The 26825-nt window shown below is 45.1% G+C and overlaps 2 long non-coding RNA genes across 3 annotated transcripts; both read right to left on the reverse strand.

Annotated features, from left to right (window-relative positions):
- Nucleotides 1-2018: 2018 nt before the first annotated feature.
- On the reverse strand, nt 2019-11621 carry LOC119865853. Of its 2 annotated transcripts, none has more exons than XR_005378257.1 (3): nt 10395-11621; nt 7490-7715; nt 2019-2294 (listed from the first exon to the last, which is right to left on the reverse strand). It is a non-coding gene; the product is annotated as an uncharacterized LOC119865853 (long non-coding RNA). The 2 variants fall into 2 exon arrangements; XR_005378256.1 differs by having other exon boundaries at nt 7490-9211.
- A 1616-nt stretch (nt 11622-13237) lies between these two features.
- LOC106557769 lies at nt 13238-26213 on the reverse strand. Its single transcript, XR_005378258.1, has 4 exons — nt 26077-26213; nt 23901-23985; nt 17180-17304; nt 13238-13575 (listed from the first exon to the last, which is right to left on the reverse strand). It is a non-coding gene; the product is annotated as an uncharacterized LOC106557769 (long non-coding RNA).
- Nucleotides 26214-26825: the final 612 nt, after the last annotated feature.

The following is a 26825-nucleotide window of genomic DNA, read 5'->3' on the forward strand; positions in this document are numbered from 1 at the left end:
GTTTTCTTCTGAAAGACATAAACACCTTGATCTCACTCATTCATCCTGAGGAAGACATGAGATGGCAGAGGCAAGGATGGGCTCAAGGCTGGGATAATTAAATGCAGGGAGAAAAAGTGGGAAACAGAGTCAGGTCTCCTTCCCAGCCAGAAACACCTAGAAGAACAGCTTAGATGAGAGCTATATAAAAGGAGCAAAAGTGGAAGTAGCAGAATAACCCAGCTCTATGCTTCCTTTTTCCTTTGTCTATATTCTGTGCCTGCCTTCTCCCAGGTAGCTCTGTCATGGCACTCACTAAGGGACGCTGCCCAGAAAGTGTGGGGAGACCTGCCTTGTGGACACTGCCTGCAGCCCACCTAGATCTCACCAAGGGCTTCCCAGCTGCTGTTCCTTCTTTCTAATAGACCACTCTCTTCTGTGCCCAGAGACTCAGTGTGACATAACTGGACAGTGGTGAAGCCCATCTCCCAGTGGAAATGTTTTCTCTGGAATCTGCCTGCTTACCATATCCTCAACTGCATGCCTGTGTTTTCCATGTGGGAACAACAGAGTTTCTTCTCTTTGTCCTCCAACCTTCCCTGCTTTGTACAACTATGAAACTATGGAATGTGGTGTTGGGTGCTGGGCACTGGGCAGTGCTCTTGGTCTGAGATGGAGATCCTGGGTTTCTAGCTTGACAAGAGACATTTTTCCAGAAGTCTGGAGACAGAGTAAATTACGATTATTGTCTAGGAATGAATCTGGGCTTTCCGTCTAGGAAAGGACTGCCAGAGGAAGACTTTGGTAATGGGGTAGGACCCATGCTGGATCACTCTGTTCACCTAAAAGATTCTCCCCTTCCTGCAAAGGCTCTTTCTGGGAGTCCGTCCCCTACATGGCTCCTCCGGGAGATGATTCCATTTACTAAACATTGATTCTTATAGCACTTTGCGGGAACGGAACTGTCACCTGGGGAGGGTGAGAGGTGGGAGAGAAGTTATGGTTCTTCTGGGTTCACTCCCGAGAATCAGGACAGTGGCCCAGATGAGACTGACCTCAAAAACCCCTTAGGGAAAGCAAATTCCTGATATTAGCTCAAGGAAATTCTCTTCCATGTCTCCTGTTCCCTCTTGTCTTTCTTCTCTTTTACTTGGGCTCCTTCTGGGAGCCTTTGGGTAGAATTCAGACCTTTGGGTAGAATGACAGTGAGCCTGGGGACAGATTTGGCACACTCCTCCCCCATCTTCCCAATTCCCTCAGACTGGGTAGAAAAGTGGCCTGCAGTTCCCCTCTCCCTGGTCTTTGACTTCCCCCCTCCCTTGCTTACTCACTCTCCTTATGTCCCATTTCTCCAATCAAAGAGGTATCTTCTTTTAGCAATTTCCTTTATAGAATACATAGTGATTTAATACATTACTTTTCCCAGGAGTATATGCACTCCAAAAGAAAAGCCCAGGGGGCATCCTGTGCTTAAATCAGAGTTGTGATGCCACCCCCCCACCCCACAAAAATTCCAGGCCATAATGGGCACAATCTCTTGCCAGGATTTCCACTGGTTGGTACTGAGTGGACTTTCCCCTGAACAGGTCAGATATTTCTGGCTCTGTGCACTGCACAGCTCATTGGCATCAGGATGGACAGAACAAAGTGTGTATCTCTGCATGCCCAGTTCAGCCCCCTCCTCATATATGGCCCCTCAATGGGCATGGTCTCCTGTAGTGACAGCAGACTGGCCCACCCCTCAGACAGTCTGGGAGACAATTCAGGCCACTGGTTGTGAAATCCACTGCTCTCTCTCTCCTAAAGCTGGAAGATTCAGAAGTCAGATTCTACAGTTGTCTGCCCCCCTCCCCCTAGAGCCTGCTCAAAGTGCTTAATTAACAAATCTCCAGAATCAGGAAATTGTTTACTTGGCTTCCTCAAGAACTGTTCTCTAAGGAGCGCAAAGCACTGCTAATAGATTTTTTTGTTGTTGCCTCCATCCATCAAGCAACGCGCCCCCCCCCCCGCCCCCATTCCAAAGTTGCTTCATCCCTACCCTCTGGGGATTTGACTCTTATTCAGAGAACCCAGGAGAGCCCTTCTAGCTTCTCTAAGCATGTCTGCCCCACCAGTACTATACCCTACCCCCACAAGGATGGAGATCCCTTTTAATTAAAGAATGGGTAGGGAGACACATTTGCAGATCCAGCTTTGCAGGGAGAATTGGGTCTTCCATGCTCTTGGAGAATGCTCAGCCACTCACACACACACTTGCATTGCATTTATTTCTGCAGCTCTCTCCCTGCTGAGAAGAAATCACAGTGCCTTGAAACCTGTGGTAATCAGAAACAGAAATCACCTGCTGGTCTTTGGCACATCTCCCTTTAGCCACAATCAATACTTGGACACTAATCATGGGGTACATCCCCCATACTACTCTCAACTACTACAGAACCCTGGCCCCTGTTTAACTTGCTGCCCTCTAAACTACTTGTCCACTGTCCCTACAGGGTCTTCTAGGCCTCTGGCTACTTGGCCAAATGCCTGGACTCTTGGTCCATCTTCTGGTCTATCTGTTCCCATTGAGGTCTTAAATAAGAAGACTCCTCCTGACACACTGTATCTAGAGAGAACTTGGGGGCATGCCTCAAGGCATCACTTGGGGACAAGAGGCAAACCTTAGCCCAGGATACAGACCATGGCACAGAGATAAAAATTATAATTATCATTGTTGGTTAACATTTATTGGCACTTACACCATGCCAGACAATTTATATTCATCATTACATACAATCCTAAAAATGATTCTCTCATGCAGATGCTACTGCAGAGTGATTGTTAAATCTAAACACATGGTTAATGCTATTTTATCATGGACTATTATGTGCTTTCCATAAATGATTTGTTATACATTTGCCTGTGTTTCCAGAATTGCAATTACACTTGATTATTATGCCAATTTTATAGATGAGAAAACTGAGACTCACAGATATCCCTGTAATAAGAGAATATGCCCTTAACTCTGTGCTGGGTACAATTTCCCTTCTTGCTACCCCAGAACACTGCCCTGCTGTGCACTTGTAAGACATTGGGGAAGCCCCATTTAGAACTTATCTTGAGGGAGAAAGTCTCATGGAGGCATGGAAGTTTCAGAAGTTGAAGATCTTAGAATGTTAAAGAGCCTTTATCAGATCTGAATATGGTGGTTCTCAACCATTTTGAACTCTTTAAGAATCCAATTAAAGCTATTGACCCTCTCCTCTCAAGAAATGCACACATCTACATATACAGTCATGTACCTTCTTGAGGTTCTTGGAGCCCCAGAGGCCCAGCCTTGGGTATTGGCTGGCACAACCTTTTGCCACTTTTTTCTATGTAAATGCATATCCTGTGTCTATCTGGCCTCTTCAACCAGTCCAGGCTAGATTAATTTAGTGCTTCCTGCCTAGTCCAAATTCTTCCTTGTGCAAACATGGAAATGGACCCAGAGAAATGAGATTTTCTGCCCAACATCACATAGTCAATAGGACTGGCAGAGAAGGCCTAGAGCCAGGGTGGATCATTCCTTTTGGATCACTTAGGTTGCTAGAAGTGTCCTGGGCCTGGTCAAGGCATGTAGGTTCAGTGCTGAGCAGTCCTTTCCCACCTGAGGAGAGCAGCTACTCCTAGTGGGATGTCGGTCAGCCACATCACTCACAGTGAGGACCATGGCCCCATGGCCCCATGGGGGTCTCCTAAGGAGCTTGGAGAACCACTGGGCTCTCAAGGTTTTCTTGCTGCCCCATGCTGCCTCCTCTCTACTAGCCCACCACAACCTTCTTTGAGGGCCTCAGTATGGAGCCCCCAGTCTACAAGACTCAGGAAAAGAGCTCAGAGAGGCTCCTTCATGGAAGAATGAGACAGCCATCCAGGAGAGATATTGAGTCCCTGGGGTTATGAGTACCCACTTCCTTCTAAAGAAGGATCACCACAGTTTTCCCCCACATTGAAGTTATTCAGCTGGAAACCATATTTGTCAGCTCTGGAAGGCTTCCCTGACCTAGAGAATAGGGGCTGGCCTGGTCTGGACTTGAGTGTTCCTATAGTAGCACTCATTCCCCTGGTTCCTTGGTTTTCCTTTTAACCTCCATATTGCAACCCTCAGCTCAATGTTCCATATATAGCAGGTGCTCTGTAGACATTTCTACCTCTGGCACTGGCCCTGCAATTCACATCAGGAAAGTTTTGGGTACTGCTCTACATGCAGGCATGCATGCCTCATCCTTCCTCCCATCTGCTTTCTGCTTTTTTCTTCTTTGCCTCTGCTGGAAGGTTGAAGCGACTCAGGCTGGGATGGGCTCATTATGGTGGTGCCAGAAGCCTGCTGATGTCAGCCATAAATATTAACAGCCCTTGTTATGAACCCCCCTCTGCGCTGCTGCTTCAGTCCACGTTTACACAGTAAACAGTGCAGTTAGTTTATTTGATCAAGGGAGTGATCTTCAGAGTAGCTAATAGCCTGCTCCCACTCAGTGGAGCTTTTCTGGCTTATCAGGGGGGTATAGCTGCAGGGCCAGGCTGCTCTAGTGAGCCAGGGGCTGGGCCCTGGGGATGCTGGGGCCAGAGCCACCTGCCCTGGAGAGCAGGGGGGACAGCTCTCCTGGGAAGAAGCAGCCTCGAAACCTCCTCCAGGGCAGCAAATTATGTCACTTATCCACTCTTGGCTGCTGAATCTGGTTTTAAATTATGAATTGATACAGGACACTGGTTTCCCTCATTGGTTTAATGGAGAAATGGAAGTGAAACACAAATGGGGTATTAGCTTCTTCTTTTATTTTATTTTTCAAAGCTGGCCTCAGAGACTCTACAGTTCCATGTCCCCAGGCCCCTTCCAACAGAGTTACAGAGTCATGGGGAGTATCCTCACTGCAGTGTGGGCTACAGTGGACTGCCGAACACCAGGTAGTCTATGACCTGACAGGAGGTGTGGCATCAAGGACTCAGGGATTTGATTTGCACAGCCTGATGCTAGGTCCTGGATGGGTATTGAGAGAAAGGGATGTTAACGTGCAGCTCCAGGTCAATTGCAATATATGACTTTGGAAAATGAAAGGAAGTAGGCATGCATCATCCCAGATATCAGAGTTGAGCAAGAGGAGAAGAAGACATGATGGGAGAGTTCTTAAGTGGCCTGGCTAGGGGAAGAGAGGGTGATGCAGAAGTTTCTAGAACTGCCTCACTATATGAAAGGGAAGTTTCTCCTTGCTCCTATGGACTCCAATTTGATTCATTCTCTATTGCCTTCTCCTGCCAACCTCTTCCTTTCCCAGCCTTCCTAGCAGGAGTTTCTGTGTGTGTGTGTGTGTGTGTGTGTGTGTGAGAGAGAGAGAGAGAGAGAGAGAGAGAGAGAGAGAGATGAGGTCTTGCTTTTGTACTCTGGGAATATTAGGGTGAGCTCTGGGTACTCACTGACAGCCAATTCACAGACTTCCCCTATATCCAGCCTCTGCTTCAACTTTCTTACCCAGCATGGCAGCTCCTTGTTTGTCCTGGCCAGTCCTTCCTAGACCCCAGCTGGCTTGTTTGGAGCCTGGTCACTGTGCCGAGGTCCCATCCATGTGGTTGGAATCTTGCTCTTGTCCAAATACATGCATCTATCAGTTTTATTTCCAGTGCAACCAACTGACTCCTCTTTCTCCAGGCCTCACGTGGATACTGATGATCACCTGAGCTACTTCTGGATCCAACAGAAGCATTGGATACTGCCTTCACCTGCTGGATCCTGCTCAGGGAGGTCAGCCTTCAAACCAGAGCAGGATTCCATAAGTGTTCATCTTCATCTCCTGTCAGGCCTGCCTCACACCTGAGCTGACCCCAGCTGCAGTATCTTTCTTCCTTCCCTATTCAGAGAGAAGGAAGGGCCCCATGGACCAGGCCCTTATATGGTCATGCTCTGATAGGAAAATGGAAATATGTTATAGTCAGACCTCATTGCAGCTGGGTGGTAGAGTGTAATCCCTAGTAAAATGAAGAAGGAGGCAACAGCCCTTAGGTATAACCCTTTTGTTGCATTGACTATTTCACCCTACCAAGCCTTATAGAATGGGCTTAATTATAGCATGTATCTCATTTACACTTAACAAGGATTTGAGTACCTACTATGACCCTAGCCCCACCAACAGCTACTGGGGATCTGCGTTAAAAAACCCACACAGCCTGCCTCACCACGCGTACCAAACACTGGTGTTGACCTGAGGATTACATGTAATGAAGAATGTAACTTGCCATCTGTTGTTTTTTGTGTGTAACTCATGTCCTCCATTTTTTTTCCTGCAATATTAACCCCAATTCCCCTTAGATACAAGTCATTCCCAATTCTTATTATTATATCCCTTAAAGCTGCCAATCCTAGTGCTCCACCCCTTGGTTGCTGACCACCCAAGCTTTGCAAATCACTCGTTGCATATTTTTGGCCATGTGATTGGTCCAGGATGAAGTATATGACCCATGTGATGCCATCTAGAGTCCTTCCCTGAGCATTTTTCTTCTGAAGTTAGGGTTTATACCCTGCCCTTTTTGCCCTTTGATGGCAGCTCTAAAATCAGGCCTTCAGTACTGCAGGTGGCACTGCCCTTCCTTGCAAAGGATTCTGGGGTAATGACCCCCAACCTGGACTGAAGTGAGAGGACAGATACAGAGCCAGAGGGCCAGGCCTGCTGCTGCTTCATCCCTGGGTCCATCAGCCTTAGAGGGTGCAATTCCTCTTGCCTTTTCAAAGTTTAGTTGAAGAACCAATGATTTTCCTTTCCTGTGTCTAAGCTACATTGTGTTATTAAGTATGTTACTTACAACTAGAAGGCTTCTGATTAATATAAATGCAAATACAATGGCTTCAAATAATGAGCATTCAGAAATGTTAGTTACTCTCCCTTACGAAGGGAGAATGGGTAAAGGAAAAGTAGGATGAAGAAATAGGAAAGATCTGGAAAGAGAGAGTGCCATATTCCTTGCTGTGTCTTTGGTTTAATAAGAATGAGGAAACAGCATTTCATAAATTCATTCATTTCATGTATCTGTAGGCATTGAATCTCTATCATCTATTTATCTATCTATCTATTTATTTATCTATCTATCATTATCTATCTACCTACCTAATGTTTTCTTGAGATCTCACCCATCCAGCTGAACTGAGAATAAAAGGATTTTTAAAATTCTTCAAGATTGCTCAATAGAGTGAGAGAATGGACATTGGTGTGGCTCTGTGAGTTTTCTAGGAGTGACACCAGTGGACCATTTCCAGGAATGGGAGGTGGGTGTGCTGAGGCATAGGGAAAGCCCAGAAGGCAGCAGCTGGGGGAAAAAAAAAAAGTATGTCCCTCACACATTTTCTCTTCCCTCTCCTTCACTTTTCCTTAATTCACTTGAGTCCTATTGCTCTTTTCCTTTCCTCTGATTTCCTCCCCCCCTCTTTTCTCTCATCCATATCCCTGCTATCCACCCCTACTCTGCCCTCTGAGGTTGTGCAAAAGAAAGTATCAGACTCACTCACCATCATTCTGAACAAACACCTGTTCTTATGACTTAACATATCTCCTCTTCTGCCTTCATGGATCATTTCCATTGCAGGGAATTCTGATATGGGGTTTCAGCCTAGAGTGGCAGGTAAATCAGTTGGCAGGTAAACCAGTTGGTTCAGCATGTCAGGAAACGATAGCAGAAGAGCAGACAACCACTGATCCTCAGTTAGAAGCCTCCCATTTCCAGGGATCTGCAGCCTAATTCACAGAAGGGAAAGAAAGAAGAACGCTTCCTTACTCAGGGCAGGACAGCAGGCTTCCAGCTCTGGGTGAGATTTGCAGTGTCTTGCTGGTCCATGCCTTATTGGCCATGTCTAGAATCAATGGTAATGAGAGAGGAACTAGTCTATAGCTCATAGGGTCATGGCCAGTGAATTAAGCAAACATGAAGGAAGAAATGGAGTGATCATAATGACATGAGATCTACAGAAACAGCTTTCTATCACCTATATGAGAGGAGTGAAAGGAAGCATATCACTGAGTGTCACTTCACTTAGCCTCTCTGAACTTTAGTTCTTTTTCTGAAAGATACAGGCAATAATATCCACTGCAGAGAACTGGAATTAAATGAAATAACCCAGGTGAAAGCACTTAATGTGGCACACACAATGAATGTAAACTGAGTCTGGATATGTTCTTACTGACTTACTGCATATACACAGAACTTCTAGGTGTGTGCTGAACTCAGTTCAGATTTACTCCAGTCTTTTTCAATGGCTGGAGAAACAGGCTGCAAGGCTAGCTGTGAGTCACCCTTGCCCAAGCCTCAGTGGTCAGAGAAAGGTTTAGATCTATTCACAGTAGCCTAGCTACTCAGGACAGTGGACAGCTGACCCCCACAGTCTGAAATTTCTTGATAAGAACAATATGGAGTCTACTGGTGGCTCACCTGAATTGACTGGAAAGTCCAAACATAGCATCCCACCTTATTTCTGAGTATTTTATTCGAGGGAGGATATTCCTGATGCATGCAAACAGAAAGGGCTACATAACAACTTAATTAAAAATACAATTGTCCTATACGCAGAAAAGAAACAGGGTTAGTAAGGATGGAAGGCATAGTGATATGATCATTTAAAATGTATGGAATTGAAAGCTAGATCCTAGCTCTAATCTTACAGTGCCACTGTAATCCAAGTGACCATGGATGTGCCTCAGTTTCCCCCTCTACAAAATAAGAATGATAATAACCCTTGCCCAGCCTATCTTACAAGGCCAAAGTGAGGACCATGTGAGATAACATAACCAGAGTCACTTTGCAAAATACTGTACACATAGTAGTTGCTGTCTTCAGTGTGGAATGTGAAGAAAACAAGCAGAAGTCCTACAAAAGCCTGTAACTGTTGCAAACAATTTTATGGTGAATATCTCAGACATCAAAGTTTGGGCTCATCACTTCAGACATCTTACCCATAGGAAACCATTCTCATGAAAGGAAGAAACCAAAAGATTTCTTCTTTCCCACCTCTACTCTGCAGATGGAGATGTAAAACAAGGCAAAGCCATCTTGCTGGTTTCCTGGATGGAGCATGCTGGGATGGGGAAATAGCTATACCTCTCTCTGCTCATGGTGGGTTCAGGAGCCTCTGGTGATACCTGTATATTTCACCCAAAGTGACAGGGACCTTGTTAGCCGTCCTTGCATTGAGGAACTTGATGGATGGAACTCCTGGGGAGAATGTGGCGGCCGTGATCTGCCATAAAGATGATGAATCACATTTTTTTTCTTAAATGATTACTGAAAACTTTATAGCTAGCCAAAGCTGGCTTTCTCAGAGCCCCTGGAGGAGCTCTTTTAAAAGTGTCATTTAATTAATAAGGAGGTTATTGACTGCTGTCATACACGGAGTGCTGCACAAGGGCTAGGTAAGAAAAATTGACCGAGGACCACAGATGCTTGGAGGACAGCAGGGTTGGGGCCAACAGAAGAAAGCTGGACCCCTCAAAACCCTGCAGAATGCCCATGATGGTTCAAACAGTCATCATTTACCAGGTTTCTTCAGAAGTGAAAGGGACATTCCCATTGATAACCTCGTCTAAAAAATTCACACTGTCACTTTGAAATTAAAAGAGAGACAGTATGGGGCACCTGGATGGCTCAGTTGGTTTAGTATCTACCTTGGGCTCAGACTGTGATCCAAGAAGTCTTAGGATCAGCCTGAGTCAGGCTCCTTGCTCAGTGGCTAGTCTGGTTCTCCCTCTCTCTTTTACCCTCCCCTTTGCTTGAACTCTTTCTCTTTCTCAAATGAATAAATAAAAAAATCTTTAAAAAAAAAAGAGAGAGAGAGAGAGAGAGAGAGAGTGTGTGATATGGTTTAGTTCTCCTGACTGAAAGTTAAGGGACAAGACCCTTCTGTAATGCAGGCAACTCTTAAGAGAGTTGCTTACCCTCTTGTGTTAACTAAAATGATAAAATTGGACAAAGTGATCTTTAGGATTCCTACTCAAAACTTCTATTTTATTCTGAATTACTCAGGAAGGAGAGGTATAAGACCACCACCACCAACAACAACAACAAGTCAGTGTAACTTTTAGGCATGTGAATTGTAATTTATAGATCAAGGGAATGTAGCCATCTCATTGCTTTTGGTAGATTTTAGCCAATTCTGGATTCTACATTTATATAGGATATTGATAAATCGTAATTCATCTTTAGAGAATATTACAGAGAGAGTTCAGAATGCCATAGCTTTAAGAAATAGTTGTTGGGCCCAAAATGTTGAATGTGGAGCACTATAACTGCCATGCCCATTGCTTGTCTGTATAAAGCTTTTGGCAAAGAAGAGAACAACACCATTTCGAGACAAGGGCAGTGCCATACCAGGTTTTTCACCCACTCTTCCCCATATATATTCCCTTGTTTAGGGTACAACTTACACCAGTGTATGTGGCAACCTTGAAGATAGCAAGCCTTGAGTTATTTAGGAGCTGTCATGGAACAGGGCATCATTTTTCTGTTTCCATACAGAGCTAAATTCTGGGCCACTAGTGGGAAAAAGTTAAAAAGAGATAGTGTTAGGCTTAAGAGAGAATTTTCTAATGACGGCTGTAACTCTACTAGAAGCATTAACAAATCTAAAGAAAGAGTTTGTTGATCTGAAGAGAATTGGTCAGCTAGGAAAAAATAAGAAAACGGATTCCCCAAATCAACCAGTGGTACTAATGGAACAGAAGATTCTCACCCAAAAAAGTATCCCATTATAGTGGCAGACTGTCTTAAATGTGGAAATAGATGACAGGAGCTGAAGGCAGTATACTTTCTGTATTCCTGACCTGTGTGCCAGATTAACCCCATTGCAAGATAGTGGATCAGGTTGTGTTTGTTTGATGCTGTTAAATGTGTTGTCCCTCTGACTTCCTTTGTTCTGATTCCAAGCTCTCAAGAAAACTTTTTAATTGTAACTTGGCCCAATGTATGGGTCTACTTATACAGGCAGTTTCTGGAATACTTGCATTTCTGATTGTAAATTTCAATCTGACTGTAATTTGGGTCTTCAGAGACTTTAGATAATTCAAGCTTCTGTAAACTAGTAATTTGAATTTCTGGTTATAGACATCAGTCTATTGAATGCATTTTCTTTTTAAATAAGGGTGGAGTGAAATATGCCATATTAAAAATAAACCACCTTCCACTGACCAGATCTGGCTCACCATATTCTGAAGTAGGGAAATGTGCTACATCTGCTTTTTCAGAAGAAGCAAGAAAAGAATAGGTAGTGCATTCTGGGAAACATGAATTTTACCTGAAATGCCTTGTCTTCCCAAGAAGACTGCTCCTTTCATCTTTGTTCTCTTTTATTGCTAACTAGGAAACCTCTAATAAGTCAGCAATATGATCATTCATTTATCAGAGTTGAGGGACCCTCCCTTGACTTAAATTCTAATTTCTTTCTTCCTTTCCGTTCATTCATATTGGGTTTCAGTTCTATTCTCAGGTACATGCTCACACACTTCATCCTTTAATAAGTGCTTATTATATTAAATTGAAGACACAGAAGGCATCTGGCCCCAGAGGCCTCCTGACTTGTGGTTCCAATGCGGCTCTTACCTCCTATTCTCCAACAGGAAACTCCATCTGTATGGCATCCATGGGAAGATCCCCAACATTTTGGGAAAAACTTCAAAGACTCAGTCAACAGTGGTAAATTCTAGGAGCTGCTTTCAGGTCTATCACTATGTCTGCTTCCCAGGAGCCCAGCCACAAGGGCAGGGGGAAAGCAAGGTTGTCAAGTAGGAGCATGAAAGTACAGGAAGTGGTCTTGAACTGGAAACATGGCTTATCACCTCCTGTAATTTCAGACTGAACAAAACCTAGCTAGTTGATACATACAAAAGATTTATTCAAATAAAATACACCTGTGCTTATACTATAAAGATACTGAACCTGTACAAGAAAGAAAACACTTGTCATGTTAGATGAAATAGAAAAAGGTGGTGGCAGGTAATGATCATGATAATAGGCTCCAGTTGAGAAGCACTGAGGTTGATTCAGTGATGTGAATCACTGGCTTTGAAGAATCACAATTATGATTGGGCTGTACCCCAATGGGCCGAGGCTCTAGGTCAGTCTCTGGCTGACCAGAATGTGTGAATGGGTGAAGGGGGCCCCAGGAGAAGACACTTCCAGTCCGTTCACAAAAGCAGGTGAGATTTCTAACACAAGTCAGAGAGGGTGGTACTCAGCTACTCCAGTGGTAAGATCCCAAAGTGTTGTGGGAAGAACTGTGACTCTACATAGAACTGTATCTAGGTAGACGCTAATGGTCTGTCTTAGAGGAGCACTTATGGAGAAAGACAATTTGAGCAAGGCACTTTGCAGTTTCTCTCCTATTTGGAAAACCATAGTTTGGTGAGGAGATAGGCCAAACAACTCTCGCCCACCAATGGGTACCTGCAAATTTTGTATTAAAAATATATTTTCTTTAAATTGTTGGTCATTAGGAAGGTAAGGGAAGTCCTTGTAAATTAGAAGGCGACAAGAAAGTGACTCTATGTAGGTGGGCATGTCCTGGAGCTGGCCTTCTCTGGAGAGATCTACAGATCCTTGCTTTCCTAGAGAATCTACTTTAATGGGATACTAGAGTATTGAAGGACAGGAGATGAAACCTAGGACTTGGGTATGGTAGGAGGTCAGATAAGAGGATCTCAGAAGAGAGACCTGCTGGGGGGGTGGGGCATCACTTGTGTATTACAGAGTACTACTGAGTAAGAGACACCTACAACTCCTCAGTGACACACAAAAAATAATTGTTTCTTACCCACATATCTAGCCTGGCAGCCAGGCCGTTCTACTGATCTTGGCTAAGCCCACTCACAGGTATCCAGTTCATCTGTCTATCCACTAGGATCTTGTTAGATGGGGCAACTAGAATGTGTTTGTTCTCCTTCTTGTTTCTCCTAGCCTATGGTTGGGGCCAGGGGCATGGCTCTCTCAAGGCAATTTGCCAGAGGGCAAGAACAACAAATAGAACTGCCCTTGCACTTCTTCAAGGCACAAGCAGAGGTGGCACAATGGGTAACATCCCATTGCTTGAAGAAAGTCACACAGCTAGGATGATAGTCAGAGGAGGAGGTCAATACAAAGGGCATGGCATAGGGTATGTATATTGGGAGGTGTAGGGGTTGAAGAGCTTCCCCCTAAAATTCATGTCAACTAGAACCTCAAGATATGATCTTATTTGGAAATAGGGTCTTTGCAGATATAATTCGTAAGGATGCCAAGGAGAAATTATCCTAGATCTGGGGAAAGAAGGGTTAAATCCAATGACTGTTAACCTTATAAGAAAAGGAAAGGACACAGAGACACACAGATTAGGAGGCCATGGGCCATGTAAAAGCAGAGGCAGAGACTGAAGCGATGTCACCACAAACCAAAGAACACCTGGAGCCACCAGAAACTGACAAAGCAGGGGTGGATCCTCCCTTGGAGGCTTTGGAGGGAACATGGTTCTGCCAATATCTTGATTGCAGACTTCTGGCTTCAGAACTGTGAGATAATATTCTTCTGTTGTTTTCAACTGCCAAGTTTGTAGTAATTTGCTCCTGCAATCCTAGGAAACTGATACAGGAGGGGTGAAGAAATGAGGCCATGATACAGTCAATTAATCAAAGAGGATAAACTCAAAGCAGCTAGGCAGAAAAAAATGGGGAGGGGCAGGGATTGGGAGCTTCCTTGGCCTTGTATCTGGGTATAACAAAAACTAAAGTTTTCTCGGAGAATTTCTAACTAAAAACTCCCCTTTGGTGAGGTAAGGGCTGAAACTCCTATGATCTTTGTATAACACACCTCACTGTGCACACACATTCCTGAAAAACCCCACAAAGTCTAAATGCAAAGTTAAATTTTAAGCGGCTGCAAATTAGAAGTGCCCCCCCCCCGCCAGATGCTTGGGAGAAGTAAATTCTCTGTAGAGGAACATACATTAAACACAGATCTCAAAGAATTCCTTCATATAAGTGCCAAAGAATATATGTTCCTAACAGAAAATCACTCATTGTACAAGATAAGCAAGAGCCAACAGAAATGTTCAAGCCACAGAATCAGACCAGTAAGGATAATGGTTATAAGAAACAGAAACACAAAATAAGTCCATTTAACATGTGTTGTAGGTTGAATTGTGTCCTTCCACAAATTCATATGTTGAAGCCGTAGTCCTCAATGTGACCATATTTGGAGATGGGGACCTTAAGGAGATAATTAAGGTTAAATGAGGTCATCTGGTGGGTCCTAATCCAGGACCACTGATGTTCTTATAAGGAGAGGGATTTTGGACACACAAAGAGAGACTGGGGATGTGTGTGCACAGACCAGAGTCCACATGACCCCTCAGCAAGAAGGCTGCTATCCTCTGGCCAAGAAGAGAGGTCTTGGGAGAAACCAAACCTGCTGAAACCTTGATCTTGGACTTCTAGCTTCTAAAACTCTGAGAAAACAAATTTCTGTTGTTTAAGCCATGCGGTCTATGGTATTTTATTATGATAAGCTAATTAGCAAACTAATACAACACATTTAGAGAAATAAATGTGAGGTTTGTCAGTATGGCTTAGAAATCAAGAATTACTGAAATCAACAATCAAGTTTAATAAAAGAAACAAAAGATAATTCTAGAGATTAAAAACATAATAACTAGAAACTAAGTCAGTAACAGATCACACTCAATCATAAACTTGTTGATGATCTAAAGAATACCAGAACACAGCTGGTATTATACAGAGAGACAAGATGCTGGGGAATAAGAGAGACTTAGTGACTCCGAGCATAGAGTGAGGATGTTCAGCCTACATTTAATCATAATTATAGAAGGAGAGACAAGAAAGAATGAGGAGTAACTAATTATCCCTGGTTGGGAGTGGTGGCGAACTCTGCTGGTGGTTTCTAAGGGCAGGCATGACACAAGTGATGATGTGTGATATGGATCTACATCATAGTGACCAAAAAAAAAAAGTCAGGGAGGGAACAGGAATGAAAACAGTGGAAAAGCATATCCAAAGCTGTAGTGGCATGAGAAAGCGTGATATTTCAGGGCATGGTGAGAAGTCTTGGGTAATGGGTACCGTAGGGTATGTCAGCATGTGGACCATATGTGCTCAATTGGAGACAGGATTTGAAGGTTGGCAGGTAGAGAATATCAGATGGAAGGGATTTGTCACCTACACTAAGGAATCTCAGGCAGTATCCTGTAGGTGATGGGGAGTCAATGGAAATCTTTAAGCAAGGAAGTGGCATGATCAGCTTTGCACTTGGGAAGATAAAGCACCTAGAAGAAACTCAATACAGGCTTGTGGTTTTGATCAATGTAGGCTGCTTATATGGATCCATTTGTTCTTAGGAGGCTGTGGCTGGGATGAGCTTAAGGCATTCTGGATCCATCTTCTGCAGAGAGGACTCCAGAAAGGCTCTCTGCTTTAGAGTAGACCAGGTTCAAAGTTGGTAAATTAAAAGTGATGACCTCGGGTGCTCTGGAGCTCTAAGGAGCCTCACAAAACATCATTCACATTCTTCCCAAGCTTCTCTTCCACAGTGGAGACCTACTAAGGTGGCCTTGACTAGGAAGGTGTTTCCTCCACCCAGGGGCCAGCCTCTGGCACACCCTGCTCTAGACCCATTCTGGGAGTCCCTGCCAGACCCCAGGTCACTCTCAGAACCTTTCCCTTATCCTCAATCTCCTGTGCAAATAGTCACTCATCCACCCAATTCTAGGCTCTCCTGGCTTGATCTTTTTCTTGGATTTTTGTTGGTGGAGTTGGTGGGAAGGCAGAGCTGAAAATCACAGAGTATTTGCAACTTGCCAGAAACCTAAAAGCCTCTTGTGTTTATCATCCCAGCTGTTCACCCAGCAGGCTTAGAGGTAGAAGTCACTACCCCCAGTTTATGAAGGATGTTAATCAGTTTGCTCAAGTTCCCAGGTTCTAATAAAGGGCAAGACTCTATTCAAACCCAGCCTGGCCAGAGTCAAACATGTCTGCTTCTTGGAAGCTGTTCTCCACCCCACTCTTCAGCCCCACCCTCAGAGCCAGAATCACTGGCAAAATCGCAGCCCCAAGGCAGGCAGCCTTCCTCCAAAGTTGCTTCTTTTTCCCTTTCTCCTGGTTAAAAATGTGTCCACATCTCTCCCATTTACAGACATGTGAGGTTGGACGCCTCTTATTCTTTATCATTAATCACTATCATGTACAACTCAATTTAGTAACTAGACCTTTGTTGCTCATTAAATGCCAGGTAACTGTAGTGGGAGACGGGGTAGCTGACACCAACAGCCCATGTGTGAGGGCAGGGAGCTGCACTGTGCCGGCTTGCTACAGTATGGGGCCCCCACCTAATTCCAAATCCAGCCTGGATATGGTTACTGGAGAACCATTTTCCATAACTGCTCTTGAGCTGGAACTACTGTCTTTGAGTTTGATATTTCTCCAGGTGAGTAATTTGTCCATGTTTAGGGGGAATATCTCGTTGGAATTATTTTCTAAAAACAATGCTCTAAAACAGTCCTCCTCTAAAAGTAAATGGACAACGGGTGCTCATTATGTAGCTTCATGTCCTGTCTGAAAAGAGCTTTCCTATGAAAGAACTAGGCCTTCTAGACCTGCTCTAGCCAGGAATCTGAATGCTCACTTAATTCCTGGCCATTCTTATTTAATCAATCTAAACTGGAGTTTCAGAAGCACTCAGCAGAGGAAAGGAAGAAAAAAAGAAGAAAGTGATGGAAAGAAGACCAAAGGGAAAAGTAAAACTAAGAAATGAAGGAAGGCACTGAGGGGGGCACTTGATGGGATGAGCACTGGGTGTTATGCTATATGTTGGCAAATTTAACTCCAATAAATAAATAAATAAATAATTTAAAAAAAAAAAGAAATGAAGGAAGGGAGGAGGAAGGATGGAGGGCAAGAAGAAGGGGACCTGAGTCCCAGTCTTCAGAGAAATCCAAGTCCTGCCTAGCAAATGTTCATCTTCTATAGCTTCAATGCAGAGCAAAGAGTGCAAGTGCAATAGCTGTTTGTTGATTGACACTCTAAGCACTGACACTAATTACAATGGTCCAGAGAAGGTGAGTCCACCTCGGCTTCAGCTCAGGGTTGAGTGAGGAACATTAAATCTGCTGGTTCTCAAGGGGCTTAGTGCCTTCCTCAGGGGCGAGGTAGGAAATTTGAGGAGCCATTTTTACCTGTTCTGGTGATGAGGTAGTATTGGCATTATAGCAGGGGACAGGAATGCTAGATGTGCTGCACTGTGTGGGGAAGCCTTCCCAAGGTGGAATTGTCTTGCACTCTACAATGACTCCTGAAGGTCCTGTAGGACAAGCATGTCAGTGAGAAACCTGCTTATAATTACCCTGGCCCGAGCTTCACTCCATTTAATGACATCAAATAACATTATGCTTTAAAATATGCTTTTAATATAAACGGTATTTTCAAGAAATGTAACTTCCTTGTAAATCAAGGAAAGATTGTGTTCAGTGCTCTGAGAGTGTTAAAAAAGCGTGTCACTGACGGCACTCTTCTTTGTGCTATTTGAGATGTCAGTACACCTGTGTCAGCTCACATTTTTCCCTCCTGCATTCACAGTGACCTAATATGTAGTGCAAACCTTTCCACTGTTGCCTATCACATTTTTTTTAATATAGACATGTCTCACATATTTTAAAAATTATTTTATTATAAATTACTTTTATTCCTCCTTCATGTCACGATTAGTACATTTACTTTTTAAATTATAAGTATAGATAGATTATATCATTGAGATGATTTTGCTTTTGAATTTTACTTTAGGATAATCCTGGGGCTTTGCAAAATAGTTGCTATGCTAGGGTTGGGAGCCACTGACCAACACTCTCACTTTATAGGTAAAGAGCTTGAGAACCGGAAAGGTGAAGTAATTTGGCCTAGGCCAAGCAGCTACCTGACAATAGTGAGAGAGCTAAAAGCCAGGTTTCCTGACTGGTGGCTTCAGGGGATATTTACACCTCACTTCTCACAGTGACATAACCACTTTCACATACCCTGAAACCCTTTTTCTGTAACATGGTCCTGAGGGACATCCGTCAGGGTAGGAACTGGGCAGAGGGATGCTTCTTCTCCTTCTTCTCCTTCTGATTCTGCTTCTTTCTTTCTTTTCTTTACTCCCACTTGGACAGATTCCCATCTTTTAAAATAGAAGAGAGAGGAGGAGATCTCACCAAGGGGTTGGGTCATTATTTCAGGCTAATGGATGGTGTATGAGTTTCCTGTAGCGGCTGTAACAAGTTACCACAAACCGGGTGGTTTAAAACAATAGGAATATGTTCTCCCACAGTTGTGGAGGCAGGGACTGTGAAGGTGTCGGCAGGACTGTGCTCCCTCAAAAGGCTCCAGGGAAGCATCCTTCCTTGCCTCTTCCAGCTTCGGTAGCTGCTGGCATTTCTTGACTTGTGGCTGCATCGTTCCCATCTCTGCCTACATCTTCACCCTGCCGTCTCCCCCATATCTCTGGATCTGCTTCCCCTGCCATCAGAAGCCATCCTAATACAGGATCATCTCATTTCTTCTTATTGATATCGGCAAAGACGCTTCTCTGAATAAGGTCACATTCACAGAAGGTTCTGAGTGGCCTATCTTTTGGGGTTTTCTCAACTATACAACCTACAACAGATGGTATTACCAAATGACAATTGCCTGGCTAAGTAAAGATTCAGACTTGGAATTTAGAATCCACATTTTCTAGATCCTTGGTTGTGGATTCCAAAGTCTATAATGGAAATGTCTGGAAGAAATCACATCGAGTTGGGGGATCCGTGAGCTCACCCAGTTCCATCCCTCATGCTAGAAATGAGTACGTGGAGATCCAGAGCAGAGAAATGACTTGCTCATGAGGTTGCTGGGAGAATGGATGTCAGAGCTGGGACCCAGACACAGCTTCCTGTGTTTACAGTGTTGCTTTCATCCCCAACATGGGGCTCTGCAAAGGCAGTTGTCCATAGCATGAAGTGAATCCTGATCTTTTACCTCCCTGTTGCCCATTGACCCTTGTTCAACCCTCTGAGTGAGGCTTCCTCACCGAGATACGGACAGAGTCATAGACACACTGATAGAGGGTGAAGGAAGCTTTCTCAGCTCCCCAGGGATTTGCTGAATGCAGCAAGCCAAGCCAGGCTCTTTCTCCCTAGGCTGCCTTTCCCTTCACAGACACTTGTTCCATATTTACATTCCATTTATGTTGCCTCTTGTTTATCTTGTTACCTAAGTACTTGGCACAAAAGTAATTATTTCGTTGCAAAAGCCGCAGCAGCCGGCAGAGTTAAAAAAAACCACACACACACACACACCAAAAAAAAAAAAAAAAAAAAAAAAACAAAACCGACTTAGACTCCAGCGCAGAATTGTATAAATAACTACCTCAGTGGAGACATGGGAAATTATGCTCACTCTCTGCCACTGTCGTCACTGTCAGGAGAAGATTCCAAGGGTAACGTCTTGCCATTGTGTGGAGGGAAAAGATCATTTCTTAGCAAAGTGGTTTTTGCAGATGCTCACAATGCTGGATACTCTCTGTGCACCCCCCGCCCTCCTCGGAATTATCAGCACAGTATCAATTCACAGTGCGCAGCATGCAAAGCAGATAGAAGGCAACTCCCCGCCGAGTCTCCATCCAGAAAAGCTCTCTCCCTTTCATGCCAAAGCAAACAGTGGGGAGAAGAGGGGACATTTTTCCTTAGGGAAACAAAATCCATCTTCCTACCCCCAAAAAAAGGTCATGTTGGGTTTGGAGGCTATTCCTCAGGTCCACATATGCAGACGTTTTTGCCACTCTTGATGCTTACTTATAAAGCTGTTTTTTTTTTTTTTCTTACAAAGCTATTTTTAATTAGATAGATCCCATTTGACTGAGAGCAAAATTGCAATTGCACTTTTTTTTTTTTTTTTTCGAATAGGAGAGGGGAAATGGAGTATAATCAGCTGGGAGTAAAGGGGAAATAAAGGCCCTTTTCTCCCCCAGGTCTGTCCCTCCCCCTGAGGGACAGGTTAAAAAGGAAAACTACCCCTTGGGTATTTTTTTTTCTTTTGGATTATGCTGTGATAAGTCAGCCTTCCTGCTCCTCCCATTCCATGTAACAAACACACAGCTGAGCACCACATAGCTTTCTCTCCACAGCCTCTTCCCCCTCTCCTGTTCCTGCCTTTTTTCATGTCCATCCCCTGGTCTGCCTTTTTCCACTTGTTCTTTCATCCACTTCCTTCTGCTTTCTTCCTCTTTCCCCTCTCTCCCTCTCCTCCTGTTGTCCACTCTTCTAAGCAACCCAGTTCTCCCCCTGCCTCCCTACTGCACCTGTCACAGATGACGCCCAACCTCCCCTTTCCCCTAGAAATAAGAGTGTGGGCTGAGTGGAGTCCATCTCTGGGACAGACAGAATGGAGATGGTGCAGGCTAGTGGTGCTGGAAAGGGACCAGTGACTTGGGTGGCAGGGGGCAGACAGCATCAGGACCCCACTGCTCAAGTTCTGGCCTGGCTCCCTCTGCCATCCCTTTTCTCATTCAGAGCAGAAGCCTTGAGCAGGGGCTCCAGTGAGTGTCATCTGTCGCTGTGACCGGGGTAGGAGGGTAGGTATCAGAGAAGGTGCCTGCTAAGAAGGAGACTGTTCTGTCTTCATAAAGGATAGAGTTGGAGAGAGAAAGAAAGCAGCCCCAGCAGAAGAATAAGCACACACAGCATGAAATACAGGCTAGAGCCTCCCCCACCCCCCACCAGCCTGGCTTACTGGTGGGTGACACCCGGGAGATGGACAGAGGAGGAAAAAGGGAGAGCTATCCCCATGGCTTCTTTCCACACTCACATGCCCTGACATTGTTAGAGGTTCTTCATGGAAGAGCAAGCTGCTTGTTACAGGCATGTCACCCCGAACAGTCTTTTCCCAGCAAGACTGTACTTCTAGACTCACCCTCCCTCCACACAAAGGGCTCACTCAGATGAGGGGATGAGAAGGAGAGGGTGGGTGCCTTTTGTGCTCTGCCATTCCATACTCAAAGCTGGCTTCTAGCCCTGAGAGAGAGCTATGTTCCCCAGGAAGATCCAGATACCAGTTATCTGATATGGACACCTACCGGGAGGGGGGGTGTCTGTGAGCTCTAGCTTACCCTGTCCTTGTCCCATAATGGCCCACCATGATGAAACAGTCCCTGGGATAACGTACAGCCCCCATACCCCTGTAATATCCCTGTAGCACCCCCTGGACACCCTAGAGTCCATCTGGCCAGGCCAGAGACACAGTGAGTAAATCTCTGGCCTTAGACCCAGAGAGCTGTCACCTGAAACAAGTCCCAACCTTCCTGAGATGCAGTGTTCTCCTGGTAAAGATGGAACAATAGACTGACATTCCCTCCTCCCACCCCCACCAGGTTTCCTATACATCGATTTTGGAATAAGTACTCTCATCACCGAGAAAAGAATAATGTGAGTGGATATAAAAGGCTGGGTTGGGGAAGTTGAACGTATGTCTGTTTGCCGGAGTGGGGCAGGGGGACACAAGATTGTATGAAAAGAACTATGAGCAAATAAAAAAGGAAGACAAAAAGATAACAAAAAATAAGTGGCAAAAGCAAGACATAACTTGAAAGTGAGAAATCTAAAAGAATTCGAAGAGCACGGTTTGATGTATAAGTTATAGAGAATTCGTGAGAAGAAAATGAACTGAGCCCCAGGGGAGGTGTGGAGATAATAGCGCTCTTGAGCTGTCATGTGTTCCAGTCTGCTGTTTGTTGCCCTGGAAGATGATTAAGGATATCTTGGGATAACAAAATCTACAAAAATCTTCCATGCCCCGCCCCTCTGCTACAAAGAACTTTGCTATCAAGAGAAATACGTTTCTGCCAGTGAAGCATTATTGAATAAGAGGAGTTTTAAGCATTTATGTAAGCTTAATTGCAAGCATGAAAAGAGGATATTTGGATAAATGAAAATAGGTGAATATTTTAGGGTGCTGCAATTTTTTCTGGGGCGGGGGAGGGTAATTGCTATTATATCTACCACTGTAGATATGATACCATTTTTCGTGAAAAATTTAAAAATGTCAAGGAGCATTCCTAACCTTTCCCAGCCAGGCTCTGGCCTCTGGACCATGCTCTCCTTTCCCAGGGAGGGAGTTAGAGATGCCTGGGGCCATCCTCAGCCAGAATGGACGCTGCCTGAGAGAGAAGAATAGTCAGAAGGAGCAGGGAAAATGAGGACAGAACCCACCGCCAAAATGAATGTCTGGTGAGGATGGACGAGGAAAGAAAAACTCCAGCTTCACACGACGAAATGTGTTTTCCAGACTGGCTAAATGAAGCTCACGGTATTAAAGGCGTAAATCAACCACACCGATGTCGAGGTTCTACGTGGGTAGGTCTGCTTATGAGGCAGAAACCGCCCAAGAGCTGGATTTCCAAAGGAGGGCCATAAAAGTCCCATCCCAAGGCGGCTCCCCAGAGGCTGCCTGATTTGTGGCCCCACCAGGTGGAGTTAAAGAGGTCAGGCTCCTGTGGTTTTTGCCAGGCACATTTCACTGCTTCACTGCTCTCCTTTCAAAGGTGAGACAGCCCTTGAAAAACAGAAAAAGTTCCTTTTTTTCGGGGGGGGGGGGGGGATAAAAACAATATGGGTGCTAGGTGGGACTCCAAATTATCTTCAGGTGGTCCCCTTTTCTGTTTTCAGCAAGTATCACCTGTTCTCACCCTGTTGGCACATGCCCGCTCCTCCTCCAGTCCTTACCCCCATGTTTGCTGCCTCTGTTCCCCATGAGGGAACCCCTGACATTTTGGGAACCTCTATCTGTGCAGGATATGACCGATTCAGTGAATCCTACACCCCAACTTGGGAAAGCTACACAGGGAAAGACTGATGCAGGACTCCCTTTGCTGCGGTGAGGCCATAAAAAAGCAGACCTGGGGACAGGAGGGGTTAGCACACAGGCTAGAAAATTGAAGACTGGGGTTCTAAATGACATCACTCACTATTTTTTGTGAAAATCAGGATGCACATATTTCCCTCCTGTGCCTCATTTTCTCCATCTATATAATAGGTCCGTGGAGCCCTATATGATCACTCAGGCCCTATGCCCATTCTAAGACTCTCAGGAGTCACATCCACATCATTTCAGCAGATTAACATCTCCAAAGTAGTGGAACTTTCGGGGTATTTGTACCATAAGTAACACTCAAAACAGGCACCAGAATAAATAGAGTCAATGGTCTTTCCATCCTTAGGATGTGTCATGCCAGTATAAGTCTATCACTCTCTTCTATCAAGAGACTGGCCTTAGAGCCGACTTGAAGCTCTGCTCCATACTAGCTTGGGCAAAGCACCTGATTTGTCTCATTTAACTGATTTCAAAAATATGGTTACAATATTTGACCTCTAAAAAATGTGGTGAAATGGTGATATAATGGGCCTGACAATATCTGGCTGTAATGCAAATTCGTTTCTGGCCTTCTGCTTGGCACGGCATTCATTTTCCCAAGCAGGCTACACAAAGTCAGCCAGGAGAAGGTAGGAGGGGAGCACTAGTCAAGCCATGCCTGAGGACTGAACTGTGTCTAGGCACTTTCACCTGGTGGGTGGTGACAGATGAGGATGATGAGATGCTCAGGGCTGGCGTGATACCCCAGAAGAAGGCCTGGTCCTGTTATAGGACAGCTAAAGAATTGGTATACCTGGGACTTGAGGGGAGATGGCGTTGGCATGCATCCTGAGGCAGGAGTCAAAAGAAGGAGTGTTAGAAGCCCATCCCCAAATAAATACTATTAGCTTTGACTCACTTCTGCCAAGTGTCAGGCCTGGTTTCCAGGGGACATGGAGATGGGGCTGCAGGTTTGATCCAGAAGGAATTAGCAATCTCGGCATTCTGAGAACCACCTGCATTGACTCCTCTACTCACCATCACTTACTAGTCTGCTCCCATATATGAAGATGAGTCCGTAAAACAGAATGACAAATTGTTCTGCCTTCAAGGAGTTAACATTCTAGAAAGAAGAGACAAAGAATTAGAATGCATCATATCTCAGGTAGCAAAGCAAAGCAGGAAATGTGACAGGGAGTATCTGGCACAGACAGTGAAAGGGGGTTGTCCCTTCAGCCTTAGGAACTGTTGGAAGAAGGTGCCTGGCTGGCTGAGTCAGTGGAGCATGTGGCTCTTGATCTTGGAATTGTGAGTTTAGCCCCAAGTTGGATATAGAGATTATTAAAGATAAGATCTTAGGGATGCCGGGTGGCTTAGCGGTTGAGCGTCGGCCTTTGGCTCAGGGCTTGATCCAGGGGTCCTGGGATCGAGTCCTGTATCGGGCTCCCTGCAAGGAGTCTACTTCTCCCTCTGCCTATGTTTCTGCCTCTCTGTGTGTGTCATGAATAAATTAATAAAATCTTTAAAAATAAAATAAAATAAAATCTTAAAAAAAGGACTGTTGGAAGATTAATATCCAAGGAGTGAGGAGGGGGACCTGAAAATGCTGATCTCCTTGTGGGGGCTGATGTGCAGAACAAAGGGATAGAGGGTCCCTGGCCTCCCTCCTGGCTGTCTGCAAGCAGAATGCTGGTGAGCTGTGAGCACCTGGTCTGCCCCAAGCCACCCCAGTGCTAGGATCATACCCTCTTTCCCACCAGTGGTGAGAACATCTATTTCTTCTTTCACAGCCACTTGTTAATCCCTTCCTGTATCCCTGTTGCTGGTCTGAGGAGTTCAGAGAGAACCCTCGGTGCTGGTGCTCAGGTAACTCCCAGTTTAGTGAGGAAGATGCACAACTTCCCAGCGGAGTGATGCCAGCGGAGAGGTTTGGGCCATGGGGAAGGGACGACGGGCTTGCACCCTGAAACAAGGTGGCGCGTAGTCCATGGGAGGGAACAGACTTGTGCCTCTTGTGATGGGATTTTGTTCCAAAGGCAACAGGAGAAGACAGAAGCACTGAAATGTGGAGGTCCCCTTCTGTGCCAGTCCCCAACTTCTAGAAGCACTGGAATAATCCAGCCACATTTCCATCTGTCCAGTTTTCCAATGGCCTCCTAATAGCAGCCCAATATTAAAGCATGCTGGTGAGGTTAGAGTGTGAACGGCCAGGAGCTGCCGAGCAGGCCCCAGGGGGAGGGAAGGGGTGGCTTCCATAGGCAGGGCCCTGGGTTTCTGATTGAATCTTTCTGCCCTCGATCTGGTGGCCTAGGGACTTTATGGGGAAGCCCCTGGAGTTTATGAGACATGCCCCCACAATTTAATTACCTGCAGTACGAATGAGAAAAGACTCTATAAACACCAGAATTTATAGGCCTTCTGTGGCTATAGGTCACCTCTGATGCAATAACTGGTACCATTCCTGTAGGAGAGTGGCTTCATTTTATTGGTCTCACACAAAATTTATGCTCCTCTCTACCTGCAGCAAGACAGGTTTACTTCTAAGTGTCTCTTGCTATTGTAACTTATTTGCTCCTTTTTGAAGCTGTGAGTGTGTGTGTGTGTGTGTGTGTGTGTGTGTGTGTTTAGGGAGCTAGACTCAACAGGGAAGGCAGTTCTCAGTTTATTTACTCTAAGTCCATTTTATTTTCCATCCAATGGTGGAGACTCTCTGGTCTTCAGGCCCATCCTGTCCCTGTCCCATCCTGTCCCATCCTGTCCCTATGGCCTGCAGTGGCAGAGCTGACCTATAGGAGAATTTGCAATTGCCCATTAAATGGAACAGGCCAAAAGTCCTTTCCAGTTGTGCCCTGTTCCAAGTCTTCCTTTTTTCTAGAACTTTCCCAGCAAGGACATCTCACCTGTTTTTTTTTTTTTTTTTTCCCAAGAACCTGACCTAACTCTGTGACATTCTCCAGACAAGCCTCTTTCCTCCTACTGGCTACCTGCTCTGAGGGCCTTGCTACAAGTGCTGCCGAGCTCCATCCATCACCCAGCCATCTGTCTCCATCTATCTATAGCAACAAAACCCATTTCAACACTTTCCTCCTTTTGTTCCCTTTGTTTTACGGCTGCTACTTGGCGTAAAGTTCCCTTTCCCCTTCATTTAACAGAAAGGCTTTCACATTAAAGGAACATTTTAACAGTACAAACAAGAAATAGAATTCCAGTTTACCTCTCTCCAAGCTTCTCTTAAATCTCTCAGCTGTTTTGGTTCAGTGTCTGCGCTCCCCACCTGGCTTTGTTCCACGCCCAGCCCTCTCCCCTCCGCTGTTTTGAGAGCCAGAGCTCTGAGGCTGCAGAGGTCGCCACAAGGGAAAGGGAAGGGAACTGAAAGTGTCCCTGCCAGCTGCCCTGCCCCGCCCCAGCCACTTCCCAGACCAGCAGCGCCCCTGTCTGCAGAGGGGCACAGACACCCGCTCCCACGCATAATCCACAATCTCAGTGGAGCCCACTTATTGCTCCTTGCAAAGCAGCTTACAGTACAAGTACATTCCAATTAGTCATTGACACCTGTTGTGGGGAAGAAGTGGCTTTGGCCTCTGTTGAAGATGCTGAAGTATGAGTCCGACATATTTCTGTTTACCTTTGGCTGACAGGAAGCTTCTAGACACATACAATTATAGTTCCTCTACCTATATTGGCCACTGGGGTTAGGTTATTTATCTCCTTTTCCACTTCATTTAACAGCTTAGTTTTTCTACATCTTGAGTAACAATAGTTTATTAAACAATTAGAGGCATACACATCACCAGTACCACTGGGAGACAGGCAGGCACGGGCAAATCATCCAGGTGCTGCCTCCAACCATGACTACGCTACTCCATTCAGTGTTTCGGTTCCTGTTTGTGTGACATCTCCGGGGTAATTTGCTCCCCCTTCCTTCGGCACCATGAACAGAGAACAACAATCTCCTGACTAGCC

This window comes from Canis lupus, chromosome 25, assembly GCF_011100685.1.
Source record: "Canis lupus familiaris isolate Mischka breed German Shepherd chromosome 25, alternate assembly UU_Cfam_GSD_1.0, whole genome shotgun sequence".
Taxonomy (NCBI): Eukaryota; Metazoa; Chordata; class Mammalia; order Carnivora; family Canidae; genus Canis; species Canis lupus.